This window comes from Carlito syrichta, unplaced genomic scaffold, assembly GCF_000164805.1.
Source record: "Carlito syrichta isolate Samal-C Ts95f unplaced genomic scaffold, Tarsius_syrichta-2.0.1 Scaffold313473, whole genome shotgun sequence".
Lineage (NCBI taxonomy): Eukaryota > Metazoa > Chordata > Mammalia > Primates > Tarsiidae > Carlito > Carlito syrichta.
The window spans coordinates 45908-60487 of NW_007257569.1; the positions used below are offsets into that span (position 1 = coordinate 45908).

General features: G+C 38.4%; 1 protein-coding gene across 1 annotated transcript in view; it reads right to left on the reverse strand.

Annotated features, from left to right (window-relative positions):
* Window positions 1-11688, reverse strand: part of LOC103273067 (forkhead box protein N2) — a 22336-nt gene extending 10648 nt beyond the window's left edge. Inside the window, exon 1 of the mRNA XM_008070522.2 lies at window positions 11553-11688. The gene's annotated coding sequence lies outside the window, so the exon portion shown is untranslated. The remainder of the gene's footprint in view (window positions 1-11552) is intronic.
* Window positions 11689-14580: the final 2892 nt, after the last annotated feature.

A 14580-nucleotide genomic window follows, 5' to 3' on the forward strand; every position in this document is an offset into this window, starting at 1 on the left:
CAGAATATCTTTTTCCATTATTTCACTTTCGATCAAATGTGTGTCCTTTAAAGCTGAACAGAGTCTCTTGTATACAGCTTTATAGTTGGGTCTTTGTTTTTTAAATCCATTCAGTCATTCATGTCTTTTGAGTGAATAATTTAATCCATTTACACTCGAAGCAATTATTGATAGGTGAGGACTTGCCACCATTTTCTTAATGGTTTTCCGGTTGTTCTGTAAATCTTTTGTTCTCTTCTTCCTCTCTCACTGTCTTCCATTGTGATTAGATGATTACTACTAGTGGTATATTTTGATTCCTTACTTTTTATCTTTTGTATATATACTATACGTTTCTGCTTTGTGATTTCTGTGAGGCGTATATAAAACTCCTTGCAGTTATAATGAACTAGTATGGCCCAATGACATCCCAACAATATTGCATACAATAGGAGCTGGCTTTGCTTCTCTGTCTGGGCGCCAGATAGAGATTTCAACTCAAAAAAAAAAAAAAATTGGACATGAGGCCAGACGCAGTGACTCACGCCTATAATCCCAGCACTTTGGGAGGCTGAGGTGAGAGGACTGGATCCGAGCCCAAGGATTCGAGACTAGCCTGGGCAACTTGGCGAGAGAGACCCATGTCTAAAATAAATTAAAAAATTAACTGGGTGTGGTGGCTGGTGTGTGCCTGTAGTTCCAGCTACTTGGAAGGCTGAGGCAGAATGATCACCTCAGCAGCAGGTCGAGGCCGCGGTGGCGATAAGCATGCTAATGCACGCCAGCCTAGGCAATAGAGTGAGACTCTGACACACAAAAAAATTTTTTTGATACATACTTATCAAAAAAGTTATCTTTTTCTCTTGATCAACAAAAAGATCTTTGAATGTTAGCCCCAGTCACCTTTTAACTGGTTTATAAACTGTTTTTTACATTTATATGTTTTAGCCTGGTGTGGTGGCTCATGCCTGTAAACCTGGCACTTTGGGAAGTAGAGGCAAGAAGACTGCCTGAGCCCAGGGGTTCGAGGCCAACCTGAACAACTTGGCAAGACCTCATCTCTACAATAAATTAAAACATTAGCCAGGTGTGATAGCACGCACCCGTAGTTCCATTTACCTGGAAGGCTGAGATGGCCATGAGTGAGCCACTGCACTCCAGCCTGGGTGACAGAGTAAGACTCTGACTTAAAAAAAAAACAACTATGTTCTTAAAAAAACTTTATTTTAGATTCAAAGGATACACATGTGTGTTTGCTACATGGACATCCCCATATAGTGGTGAGGACTGGGTCTCAGAAGGCCCATTCCCCATATAGTGAACATTGTGCCCCATAAGTAGTTTCTGAACCCTAAACCTCATCCCTTCACCCCCCTTACTGCAGTCCCCAGTGTCTATTATTTCCATCTTTGTGACTGTTTAGCTCCCATACACGAGTGAGAACATGCAACGCTTGATTTTCTATTTCTGAATCAGTTAATACTCAGGATGACGATCTCCAGCTCCATCCATGTTGATGCAAAGGATATGATTTCATTCTTTTTTAAGGCTGCCGGTTTATCAACTATTAGATGGCATTTTAGTTCTAGCTTCTTTTCTTTAATCTCACAAGATGCTATTATTGCTTATACAGTCTATTTTTTTTTTTTTTTTGAGTTGGAGTCTCACTCTGTCGCCCAGACTGGAGTGCAGTGGCTGCTCCCGGCCACCGCAGCCTCGCCTACTGGGCTCCGGCGATCCTTCCGCCTCAGCCTTCCAAGTAGCCGGAATTACAGGCGCGCTACTACGCCTGGCTGATTTTTTGATTTATTGTAGAGATGAGGTCTCGCTGCCCAGGCGGGTCTCGAACCCGCGGGCTCAGGCAATCCACTCACCTCAACCTCCCAAAGGCACGGGATTACAGGCTGAGCCACCGAGCCCGGCTTACAGTCTATTTTTATTAATTTATCCATATACTCACCACTCTCTTTGACCATTCCTTCTTAAATCTCACTCAGACTTTCTACCTATGACCATTTACTTCTACTTAAAAAGTCATCTGCTGGTTAACTTTCAGATTTTGGTCGAAAATGTCTTTATTTTACCGTTTCTGAAAGATGTTTTTGCTAGTTATAGAATTCACACTGACTGCTGTTTTGTCTTGTGTAAGTCTTCAATTTCCATTACTGTTATTGATGTCTGAGATTCCTTTGAAGGTAATCTGTCTTTTCTCCTTAAAATTTTCCCTTTATTAACCTCCTTTATACTTTCCATTTTCTTGCCTGTGTTACATCTTGGATTTCTTCAGATTTACCCTTCATTATGCTAGTTCTCCTTCAACAGTCTATTTACTTTTATTATAACTATCCACTGAATTTTAGTTTCAATTACTATTTTCATTTCTAGAACTTTTGATCCTTTTTCAAAGTGTTTGTTCTTTTCTTCATATTTAAGCCTTTTGCTGAACATATTAAATGTATTTATTTTATGTCTTACTTTTGATAATTCCAAGATGTGAACTATTTGCAGGTCTGATTCCACTGATTCTCTTATACTGTGCCATTTCTTCTTGGATGGTTTGTAATTTTTATAAGACACTTATTTGCACTAAAACTTTACCAACAGGAATTCTTTGATAATGATGATAACAGTTTTATCAGGCTCTTGGGAGTAGTAACAGTTCAGGATCATTTTATTTTATTTTATTTTGAGTAGGAGTCTTACTCTGTTGCCCAGGCTGGAGTGCAGTGGCACGCTCACGGCCACTGCAGCCTCAACCTGCTGGACTCAGGTAATCCTTCTACCTCAGGCTTACAAGTAGCTAGAACTACAGGCATGTGCCACCACGCCTGCTAATTTTTCTTGATTTATTGCAGAGGTGAGGTCTCGACAAATTGCCTAGGCTGGAGGATCATTTTAAATTCTTAGCTTGAGGTTTAGTGTGAATTCATGCTGCAAACTAGTGTGAGGGCTAGTTTATGGCTGTAAATTTTTCTGTTTGTAGCAGTATTTTACAAAAAAATTTTCTCTGTAGTCCCTGGGGACATAAAGGGAAAGAATTTTCACATAACTATTATATTTAGACAGTACAACTCAATGGGGTTCTAAGTTAACGAGGAGACTACTTCCTGCTAGATACTCCACCTTGATTGGGTCTGGGCTTTGCTTCCTTATCCCTGGGTCCCACAAGGCCCAGGAAATAAAGCTCACATGATCTGCCAAACATTTTCTTTTTTTTTTTTGAGTTGGAGTCTCACTCTGTCGCCCAGACTGGAGTGCAGTAGCCGCTCCCGGCCACCGCAGCCTCGACCTGCTGGGCTCCGGCGATCCTTACGCCTCAAGCCTTCCAAGTAGCTGGAACTACAGGCACACGCTACCACGCCCGGCTAATTGCCAAACATTTTCAAAGCAAGAGCCAGCTTCAAAATTCAGCTTACGCAACTTACCTCAATGGGTTTCCAATCAGTATCTGGCCTAAGTATTCTTTACTTTTGTGCCGGCGCATTGACGCATTTAAGATTTTATTTTGCCGGCTCGGTGGCTCAGCCTGCAATCCCGCGCCTTTGGGAGGCTGAGGTGAGTGGATTGCCTGAGCCCGCGGGTTCGAGACCCGCCTGGGCAGCGAGACCTCATCTCTACAATAAATCAAAAAATCAGCCGGGCGTGGTAGCGCATGCCTGCAATTCCGGCTACTCGGAAGGCTGAGGCGGAAGGATCTCCGGAGCCCAGCAGGTCGAGGCAACAGAGTGAGACTCCAACTCAAAAAAAAAAAAAAGATTTTATTTTACCCAGCATTTTAGGTTTTCAGCAGAAAAGCAGATCCAGGTACTTAGTTTGCCATGCTGCTGGAAACAGATGTGTACATTAGTTTCTGATGGCAATGTCACTGAAGCACATCATCCTTTATTTTAGCACATTTGTTAAGATTTTTTTCTGCCTCAGCACATTTGAGAAATCTGACATACTTCTACCAGTAAGAGTTGCTCATTATGACAATGATTCCCAACCGGAAGTAGGTAGAAAACATATCCCTAGAAGTGAAAAGTAAATACCAGGTGAAAACTTGCATCAACCTAAATTCTTATCAATAAGTGTTATGGTATAGCCACTACATGAAACCAGTATAAAGAATGAGACATCTCTCTATACAATAATGTATGAAAATGCCCAAAGTACATTAAACAAGAAGGCAAGCTGTAGAATGTATATATAATTGTATCATTTGTGTAAGTGGATAAAATACAGGTATTTTGTGGAAGACTATTTCTTAAAACAGAAAAAAATAGTAACGTCAGTTCAAAGTCGTCTTGTTTTATATTTTTCTGTATCCTTTAATTATGTTTACCTTGTGTGATGACAGTAATATTTAAGAAAAACCAAGAAAAATGCAAACAGTTGCTCCCATAAAATACACTCCCCCCCAAAAGTAAATACCAAAAACTCTACATCTTTTTTAAGAGAGGCATTTTCTCATCTCTTTTAAAAATCATACTCTTTAAATCCAGTATTGGAATGCTATTTTAACCTGTTAACTATGATTCAGGCTCAACATTATAAGCAAAGTGCTGCAAAAACATAATGCTTATAAGGACTACTCAGGTATATGGGACGATTTGCCACTTTGTCAGTATTTCTAAAATCAGTGTGTCCCAGGGATACATGCTACAGGCCATAAGTACCACAAATTTTCATTTTATGCTTTCATGTCGATAATAGTATAAATAACATTTTTTAAAAGTGAGTGATCTTTTTTTAGAGAATCTAAAGTTGGTGATTCTCAAAATGAGATATATATATTTCTATAAAAGAGATCCACACATTATTTGAGAAATACCATTCCATCCTAAAAGGTCTCACATTGCTGTATTTGAGTAACTGGATGAGTCATGTTAGCATTATATCTTAGTCCTCATTTGTACTGTAGTCAATGTACCTAATTATATAGGTCTGCGATCCCTTATCTAAAATCCTTAGGGCCAAATATATTTCAAAGTTCAGAACGTTTTGAATTTTAGAAAGTAATACAGTGTACATATGGTATATCATATCCCAGTAAGATCTGAGGCAACATCCAATAATAAACATGTTAATATTTCTATATCAAAATGTATATCACATTGAGAGGGGTAAATAAAGACCATCAATAATAGCCTTATATCAGCTCAGATCATGTTTTGCCACAAAAAGTGTTTTTTTAAAAACTTTGGTTTCCAGAGCCCTTTGGATTTCTAAATCATGGTAAAGGTTAATTAACTGTAACCAAATGGAAAACCAGATAAATTTTACCAGAATGTAACATAATATCACAGATGTAAGAGGTGAATAAGGGTAGAGAACGCACCTTAAGTGAAATTGAATGCATACACTTTGTGATTTTCTTCCAAAATCAAATACTTCTCAAATACTTAAGAATTCTTTTTTAGTCTATTTGCAGTTTAACAGCTGAGGATACATAAGTGACCTCCTGATAAGAAAGTATATTATGAATTACTAAAATTACATAAGTAGGGCCAGGCGCAGTGGCTCAGCCTGTAATCCCAGTACTTTGGGAGGCTGAGGCAAGAGGATTGCCTGAGCCTGGGGCTTCGAGACAAGCCTGGGCAACTTGGTGAGACCTCATCTCTACTGTAAACCACAAAAACTAGTCAGGTGTGGTGGCCTGCATCTGCAGTTCCGGCTACTTGGAAGGTTGAGGTGGAAGCCTTGCCGGAGGCCACTAGGTTGATGCTGGGGTATCCGTGAGTGTGCCATTGCACTCCAGCCTGGGTGACAAAGAGCGAGACTCCAACTCAAAAAACAACAAAACCAAACAAAAAATTACAGAAGTACATAAATGCATATGAGAACTTTAAACATATTCTAAAACTAAAGTATTAGTTATATTGAACTATGATTTTAGTATCTCTACATCAGCAATGTGGATAAAAGGTAGAGAAAGAGAAATATAAGAGATATACTATTCACAAGACCCTCTTCTGGTTCTTCTATAAGAAGCTTCAAGAGAAACCCCTTGCTTCTACTATGCTCATGGGTCTGCTGCCACAGTTGTTAGATTCTATGGTAAGTAGTATACAGCTATAAAATGAAAGGTTGCTTCCTTGAGAAAGGAATTAACATATATAATGCTAGCAATACTAAGCAGAAACTTGAGATGGCACTATATTTGAAGTTAAAATTGTAAAAGATAAGCAATTTCACTAATTAAAAAATTCACAGTAGTAAAATCTAAATCACTTATCTTGGTAGTAATCAAATCTGGAGACAATGAACCAGAGGGTTATGAGTATGAGCTGTGAAGAGATATTGCTTGGGTTCAAATTCCAGCTCTGCCACTCACTAGGTTATAAGATCTACCAATTTAGAATTATAGTAGTAACTACTTTCATAAGATTCTTAATACAAATTAAATAATAAGGCCCTTAGAAGAAAGGTACAAGCTGGGCTCGGTGGCTCAGCCTGTAAGCCCACGCCTTTGGAAGGCTGAGGTGAGTAGATTGCCTGAGCCCGCGGGTTCGAGACCCGCCTAGGCAACTTGGCGAGACCTCATCTCTACAATAAAATAAAAAAATCAGCCGGGCATGGTAGTGCGTGCCTGTAATTCTGGCTACTCGGGATGCTGAGGCGGAAGGATCGCTGGAGCCCAGTAGGTCGAGGCTGCGGTGGCCAGGAGCGGCCACGGCACTCCAATCTGGGCGACAGAGTGAGACTCCAACTCAAAAAAAAAAAGAAGAGAGGTACAAAGTAAGTACAGAATGAATACTAACTGTAGAGATGGTAATAATAGCTATTATTGTCATAAATTTTTAAATTTCTTCCTCAAGTAGTAGATATACAAGTGTTGTAACCTTCAAATACAAAAATTAGGGTACAAAATCAGTAACAATGCTTTATATTTTCAAGTTCTGAAATTTAAAAAAAATCCTATTATTAAAGATGGATCTTTCTCACGACAAAAGACACCCAGTGACAATGCAACTGAAATTAGGACTTCTCAGAAGAGGGTTGCAACAGGTGTTTCATCATTTTCTTTATGATTCGACTTTCAACTTCCTTATGTTTCCACACACTTTATCTGCCAATCACGCCACATAGCAGAATTCTCCAAATCTCTGTAGCTTAAATAATCTAAAAGAACTTAAAACATATAAACTTTCAGAATTTTTAGTGTTTAGCTACTAATGGTTCAAAAAAGATCAAAAGTCCTTTGCTAACAGCTCTGCTTGATGCCAATGGTCTCAGGCACACAAAATAATCTGTTAAAAATAAAGAAAATGGCCATGGCTTTGGTAAACTCTCATGTGGACATGTGTCTCTTTGAGCTATGATCGCCATGTTTCCTAGCTTTGACCCCCTCCCCTACCTTACGGAGGTGAATCTCCTCTCTCTCTAATTTACTTTCTAAATAAACTAATTTTCTAAAAAAAGAAAGAAAATGACTGCACTACCTCTGAAATAAAAAATTTTGCATTTTCACTATTGATGCCATTCTCTGTAACAAAAAGAGAAGCCGGGCTCGGTGGCTCAGCCTGTAATCCCAGCGCTATGGGAGGCTGAGGTGAGTGGATTGCCTGAGCCCGTGGGTTCGAGACCCGCCTGGGCAACTTGGCGAGACCTCATCTCTACAATAAATCAAAAATAATTAGCCGGGTGTGGTAGCGCGCGCCTGTAGTTCCAGCTACTTGGAAGGCTGAGGCGGAAGGATCGTCGGAGCCCAGCAAGTCGAGGCTGCGGTGGCCGGGAGCGGCCACTGCACTCCAGTCTAGTTGACAGAGTGAGACTTCAACTCAAAAAAAAAGGACATGGCAACAGACATAATAGAATCATCAAAGCAAGACAGGAATATAAATATCTGAATATACAGTTACACTGTTTTAGATCCAACTAATTTAGAATCGAATGTCCTGTTTCAAAATTCTTATTAAAAAATCATTAAGTTAAAATACTCAAAATAATAATTTTTTCTCTACTTTCAAGATATTTTACTTATATTATGAATTTCAGCACAGTATCTATGGCACATTAAAATAAGTTCATGAATATCAAATTTATTTAAGACCAAAGAAATGAAAAGTTTTTTAGTGTATACTTTAATAAGTTATACAGATCCATAGCAAATAAGGAATAACTACAATTAACTCAATGTGTTTAATACTTTTAAATGTATTCATTTAAAAATATAAAATGCAGCCAGGTGCGGTGGCTCACGCCTGTAATCCTAGCACTTTGGGAGGCGAGAGGATTACCTGAATCCAGGGTTCAAGACCAGCCTGGGCAACATGGCAAGACTGCCACTCTACAAAAAATCAAAAAATTAGCCGGGTGTAGTGGCAGGTGCCTGTGGTACCAGCTACTTGGAAGGCTGAGGCAAAAGGATCACTTTAAGCCCAGCAGGTCGAGGTTGCAGTGGCCATAAGCATTCCACTGTACTCTAGCCTGGGCGACAGAGTGAGACTCCAACTCAAATAAAATAAAATAAAAATATAAAATGTGTTCAATACTTTTAAAAAGTACTTTTAAATTCTTTTTTTTTTTTTGAGTTGGAGTCTCACTCTGTCGCCCAGACTGGAGGGCAGTGGCATGCTCATGGCCACCGCAGCCTCAACCGGCTGGGCTCAGGCAATCCTTCCGCTTCAGTCTTCCAAGTAGCTGGAACTACAGGCACGCGCCACCACACCCAGCTAATTTTTTGATTTATTGTAGAGAAGAGGTCTCACCAAGTTGCCCAGGCTGGTCTTCAACCCGTGGGCTCAGGCAAGTCTCTCACCTGGGTCTCCCAAAGTGCTGGGATTATAGGCATGAGTCACCATGCCCAGTCTAAAATTCTATCATTGAATCTGTCCTACATGCTATATTTTTAATTTTAATTAAGTTTTCTATTTTATCTGTATGATAGTTCTTACAGCTCTAAATCTGTTACTGTTTCTAAGCAGTTTTTTAATTGTTAAAATCTACATTTAGACCATTATTATTTAAGAATACTTACTAGAAAATAAAAAATAGCACTGAGAAAAGACTCAGATCAAAATAAAATATGCTAGTCAATTCTTTATACCCCAAAGCAAACTTATTCCAATTTATTTTTTCCTTGTACCCTTGAGCTAGTCATTGAATATTTCTTTCCTCATTATCCAACAAGGGTAAATGAAGAAAATCAATTTTGCTGCTTCTAATAAGCTTTTACTACAGTGGAGTGAAAAAGAGCCACACCATCTGTTATGTTCTACTAGAAATGGAAAGAAGTTGAAACCAACACTTGAACAATCGTACCAAGAAGCCCCGAAGAAGGCTACAGCCATTCCTAAGATTAAAGAAAGGGAGGATTAACTTCAAACTATATGGCAGCATCTGACTTACAGATAACATTGTTTCTCACCATTCTGACTGACTATTCTAGTTTCCTACTTAAAATCAGTCTCATTATATACTCGAATACCTGAAGCATGCACGAATAGGATTTTTTTGATTAAAAGTTTACAATTTCTAATTCTTTTTTTTTTTTAAGAGACGAGGTTTTGCTATGTTGCCCAGGCTGGTCTTGAAACCGTGGACTCACGCATTCCTCTTGCCTCTGCCTCCCAAAGTGCTGGGATTACGGTCGTGAGCCACCACATCCAGCAATTTCTAAGCTTCTTAGGTTGTCTTCAGGCATTTGGAAACTTTTTATGTACTTGCTATCTCATCACCCTCCCCAAGTACATAATGTCATCAGCAAATCGAGCAATTTCACAAATGTCAAAAGAACCAGAAAGTAGACACCATCTCATATTTGTAGCCTTCTCATACAATCACTTTAAAGTTACAAACACACAAATACACACACACACACACACACACACACACACACACACACACACACACGGCTTAGGTTAAGATAACCCTAGCAAAGAGAAATAGGCAATCACTTAATTCAGACCACTAAACAATGTAAAAAAAATTTACTACAGAGCTATGACACAGCCCCAAAATTCAAATGATTGTGATTTTTATCGAAGCTGCCTCACAATTATCTCAATTCTTCACTGTGATTTACCTCTGCCACTAAGATTTAACATATAATAAAAAAGAAATTGCCATTCAATCTTCCTCTCTTTAGGAATGAGCCACATTCGTTGTTGTTGTTGTTGTTGTTGTTGTTATCTCAAGACTGGAAACCACAGCATATTTCCCAGATATATTAAAAAGTATACGAAGTTTATTATAATAAGCTTAAAAAAATATTTTAGCAGTTTATAGATACTAATAATTTCTAAATTTGAATACTTCCTCATTTTTTAAAAATGAAAACAATTCTCTTTCTGTTAATGTGCCGAGTTGGTAGTAAAAATAAAGTCTAACTTTTACTGAACACACTCTATTTGCAAGGCATTGTAACAAACCTAACAACCACTAGAGCTTTAAAGACATTCTATCATCTCAGAAATCTAAAGATCTTGGTGATCTCTCAGGTAAGAAAAAATAAGACACATAAAAGGAAGAAATTTGTAACCTTTCCTATTAATTCAATAATACATTTTTAAGATTCTCCATTATAAATAATTGTGAATTTCCTAAAATCCAATATTGAGATTAGAGGGTAGATTCAAATCCCAAAAGTACTGCAAAAAAGATGTATAAGTTATTATAATGCTATATGATGTCATATATCCAGGACAACTGAAGCATTATGGTCACTTAGGGCTAAAACTGCCTCTTGGTCATAGATTTAGGTGACACAGCAAGTGATCCATTGTTTCTAAACAAAAAATGTGTGCAGCTGCATTTTCTAGTCAAGGGTGGGGACAGAACACAAAAGGGTCAAAGATTTGTCTCATAGAGAAACTGCTTCTCAAATGGGTAGTAAAAACAGAAATAAAACTGAGTGAAGGAAAAAAACTTTCTTCAACTCATGCTAAAAGCAGAAACCATTAAAACTGGAAAAAAAAAATGTGTGGCAGCCTTCCAGTGAATCCACTTTTCTCCTATACTAACTTGCCCAGATACAATTTGTAAACCATGTGTTTAGATGCCACTTCTACCTAAAAATTCAGTGCCATTTTTATATAGTATATTGAGTTCCTCCACACACTGTTGTAATATTTGTCCAAAAAAAAAAAAAAAAATCAGTTGTTCATCAGCTCTTGAGGAAGCTAAAATAAAGAAATAATTTTGTAAGTTAAAAAATGAAACGTATTTGCCTCTAATCAGTTAAATATTAAACAAACCTGATATTTTCTGTATAAAGAACAAATACTCTTCTTTACAATGAATCCTCATCACATTATCTTGTCTTTCACACAAATACTAATTTCAAAAAGTAGTAGCACAAAAGAGCTAAACTGAATGAAAACTGTGTTAAGGAAAATGGTTATTTCTAATAACTTTTTAAAGTTAACAACTACATTTGTAAACTTCTATTATCTAAAACATAGCACTAATTTACCCTACATGTATTAAATATGATAGAAAAGAAGCACTACTAGCTCTTCTAATAAATCTAGTTTTTCAAACTTTGGAAGTGCCATGTCTAAGCAAAAATATATTAAAAGCAGAAATAAACCTGATAGCATAGAAATCAAAGAACAAAAATAACCATTAAAGGAGTGAAATACACTTACAATCTAGAATTAGAAGTAATAGCACCTATACTACAAATCATAGTGACCAATTAGCCAGCCAGAACTTTGGTTTTTGACAGACTTGCACAGTCTGCCTTCCGTATTCATGGGATCAGCATCCATGGATTCAACGAACCACACTCAAAATTATTTAGAGGGGAGAGAAAAGGTTGGCTGCATCTGTATGAGCAGGCACAAACTGTTTTTCTTATTATTCCCTAAACAATACAGTACATCAATTATTTATACTGCATTAGGTATTATAAGTAATCTAGAGATGATTTAAAGTACAGCATATAGGAGGGGGTGCATAGGTTACATACAAATACTACAACATGCTGTATAAGCAAATTGAGCACCTGTGGATTTTAGTATTCTTAGGGGTTCCTGGAACCAAGGCCCCCACGGATACTGAGGAACAACTATACTGCATTTGAAAAGTAACACTAAAAGAAACCAAGTTATAGAAATCTAAAAGTCAACAGATTTAATGTCCTGAAGTATAAAGGTAAATTTGGTTAGCATTTGAATATAAAGAAGAAGCATTCTTTGTCAACAAAATCTGTGGCCGGGTGCAGTGACTGACATCTGTAATTCCAACACTTGGAAGGCTGAGGTGGGAGGATTGCTTGAGCCCAGGAGTTCAAGACCAGCCTACAGCCTAAGCAATACAGCAAGATCTTACCTCTACAAAAAAATTTAAAAAATAAGCCAGGCATGGCGGCACATAACTATAGTCCCACCTACTCAAGAGACTGAGGCAGAAGGACTGCCTAAGCCCAGGAAACTGTAGTGAGTTGTCATTATGCCACTGCACTCCAGCCTGGGCAACAGAGTGAGACCCTGATTCAAAAATTAAAAAAAAAAATTTATATATAATACTTATTTATACTTATATATACATAAAAATATATATGTATTATTTCAGTGCCTTGAACATAAATCCATCATGCAGTAAATCTTCTACAGCTAATGAAATTGCTCCACTGAAATAAGTACCTTTTAAAAGTATACTTATAATCAGAAATAAAGTTAATAAAGGTAGACAATGATATCTTACTAATGGCCCTAGCCAAATCTGGAACAAAAGTAAAACTCAGGACTCTGTACTGGTTGGTTTAATAAACTGGTTTTATATGTAGTTCTAAAAACAGAACAAATATGATTAATTTAACACAGAATTAAGTTTATTTTAAATAGGGCTTAAACTGGCTGGGTGCCAGTAACTCACACCTGCAATCCCAGCACTTTGGGAGGCCAAGGCAAGAGGACTGCTTGAGCACAGAGTTCAAGAACAGCCTGGACAACACGGTGAGACCTCTCTCTACAATACATCAAAAAATTAGCTAGTGTGTGTCTGTAGTTCCAGCTACACAGAAGTCTGAGGTAGAAAAATTGCCTAAGCCCAGCAAGTCAATGCTTTGGTAGCCATGATCATGTCACTGTATTCCAGCCCAAGTGACAGAGACTCCAGTTCCAAATAAACAAACACGTCAGGCATGGTGGCTCACGGCTATAATCCCAGCAATTTGAGAGGCTGAGGTGAGAGGATTGCCTGAGCCCACACATTCAAGACCAGTCTGGGCAACTCGGCGAGACCTCATCTCTACAATAAATCAAAAAATTAGTCAGGCATGATAGTGTGTGCCTGTAGTTCCAGCTACTTGGAAGGCTGAGGTGGAAGAATCACCTGAGCCCAGCAGGTTGAGGCTGCGGTGGCCGGGAGCATGCCACTGCCTTCCAGCCCTGGTGACAGAGTAACACTCCTACTCAAAAAAAAAAAAAAAATCTTAAATATCTCTGAAATCTGCCCACCTCTCTCTCCATCTTCTCTGTCCCAACAACTATAGTCCAGGTAAGTATCATCCTTCATCTAGACAAAGACAGTTTGAGTAACCCTTATCTGAAACATTTTGGACCAGAAGTGTTTTAGATTTTGAATAATTTTTTGGACTTTGGGATAATCATTTATGTATATGAGGAGGACTTAAAAAAAAGAATTACTTTTTTGGAGGGCAGGTCCCTTGAAGTACAGGTTTCCCCAGCTAGGTTAAGTGTTCTAAGAACCCATCAGCATCAGTGTACCAGCTAGTGTTGTGACAGGCTGTGTTAAACTTCAGTGAATTTGTTTTCGGAGGTTTCAATGCATTTGCCTATTTCATGATGGGTGATTTACGAGCACACCCACCCATATCACACTGAGTGTTCAGCAATTTTGACCATTTCATGATGGGTGATTTACGAGCACACCCGCCCATATCACACTGAGTGTTCAGCAATTTTGACCAAAAACAGCATGCCCCAACCCTCCAAACTCCATATTCATCTGATCTCGCCCCAAGCAACTTTTTTTTTTGTTTCCCTGGATGAAAAAAAGTACTGAAAGGGAAATGTTTTGCCAATGTGAAAGGGGTGAAACAAAAAAATGACAGAAGCACTAAAAGGCATCAAAACTGATGAGTTCAAAAACTGTTTTGAGAAGTAGAGAAAGCATCTCGATATATGTATTGCATCAAATGGAAAGTACTTTGGAGGTGACTGGAGTTTAAACATGTAAGACTACACAATTTTTTATAAATAATTTTTGGGTTTTTCAGGTCCCCTCTTGTACATGAAGAGATATCCATTTATGTTTCATAAGCACCTTATACTCATAGCCTGAAGGTATTTTATTTTCCCCTTGAGGATGCTGAATAAACTGTCATGCACCTGCATTTTGGCGGCAACCCATTACACAAAGTCAGATGTGGAATTTTTTACCCGTCACATCAAGTCAGTGCTCAAAGCTTCCGATTTTGGAACACTTCAGATTTTGGATTTTCTCAGTAGAGATATTCAACCTGAATATATGAATGGAAACCCTATGATGTTTCTGCACAACCATACACAGTGGCATCTATAATATCTTTCTGGGCATGGCGGTAGGCACCTGCAGTCCCAGCTACCTGGGAGGCTGAGTCAGGAGGATTGTCTGAGCCCAGAATTGTGAGGCTGGGGCAAGCCATGATCATGCCACTGCACTCTAGCC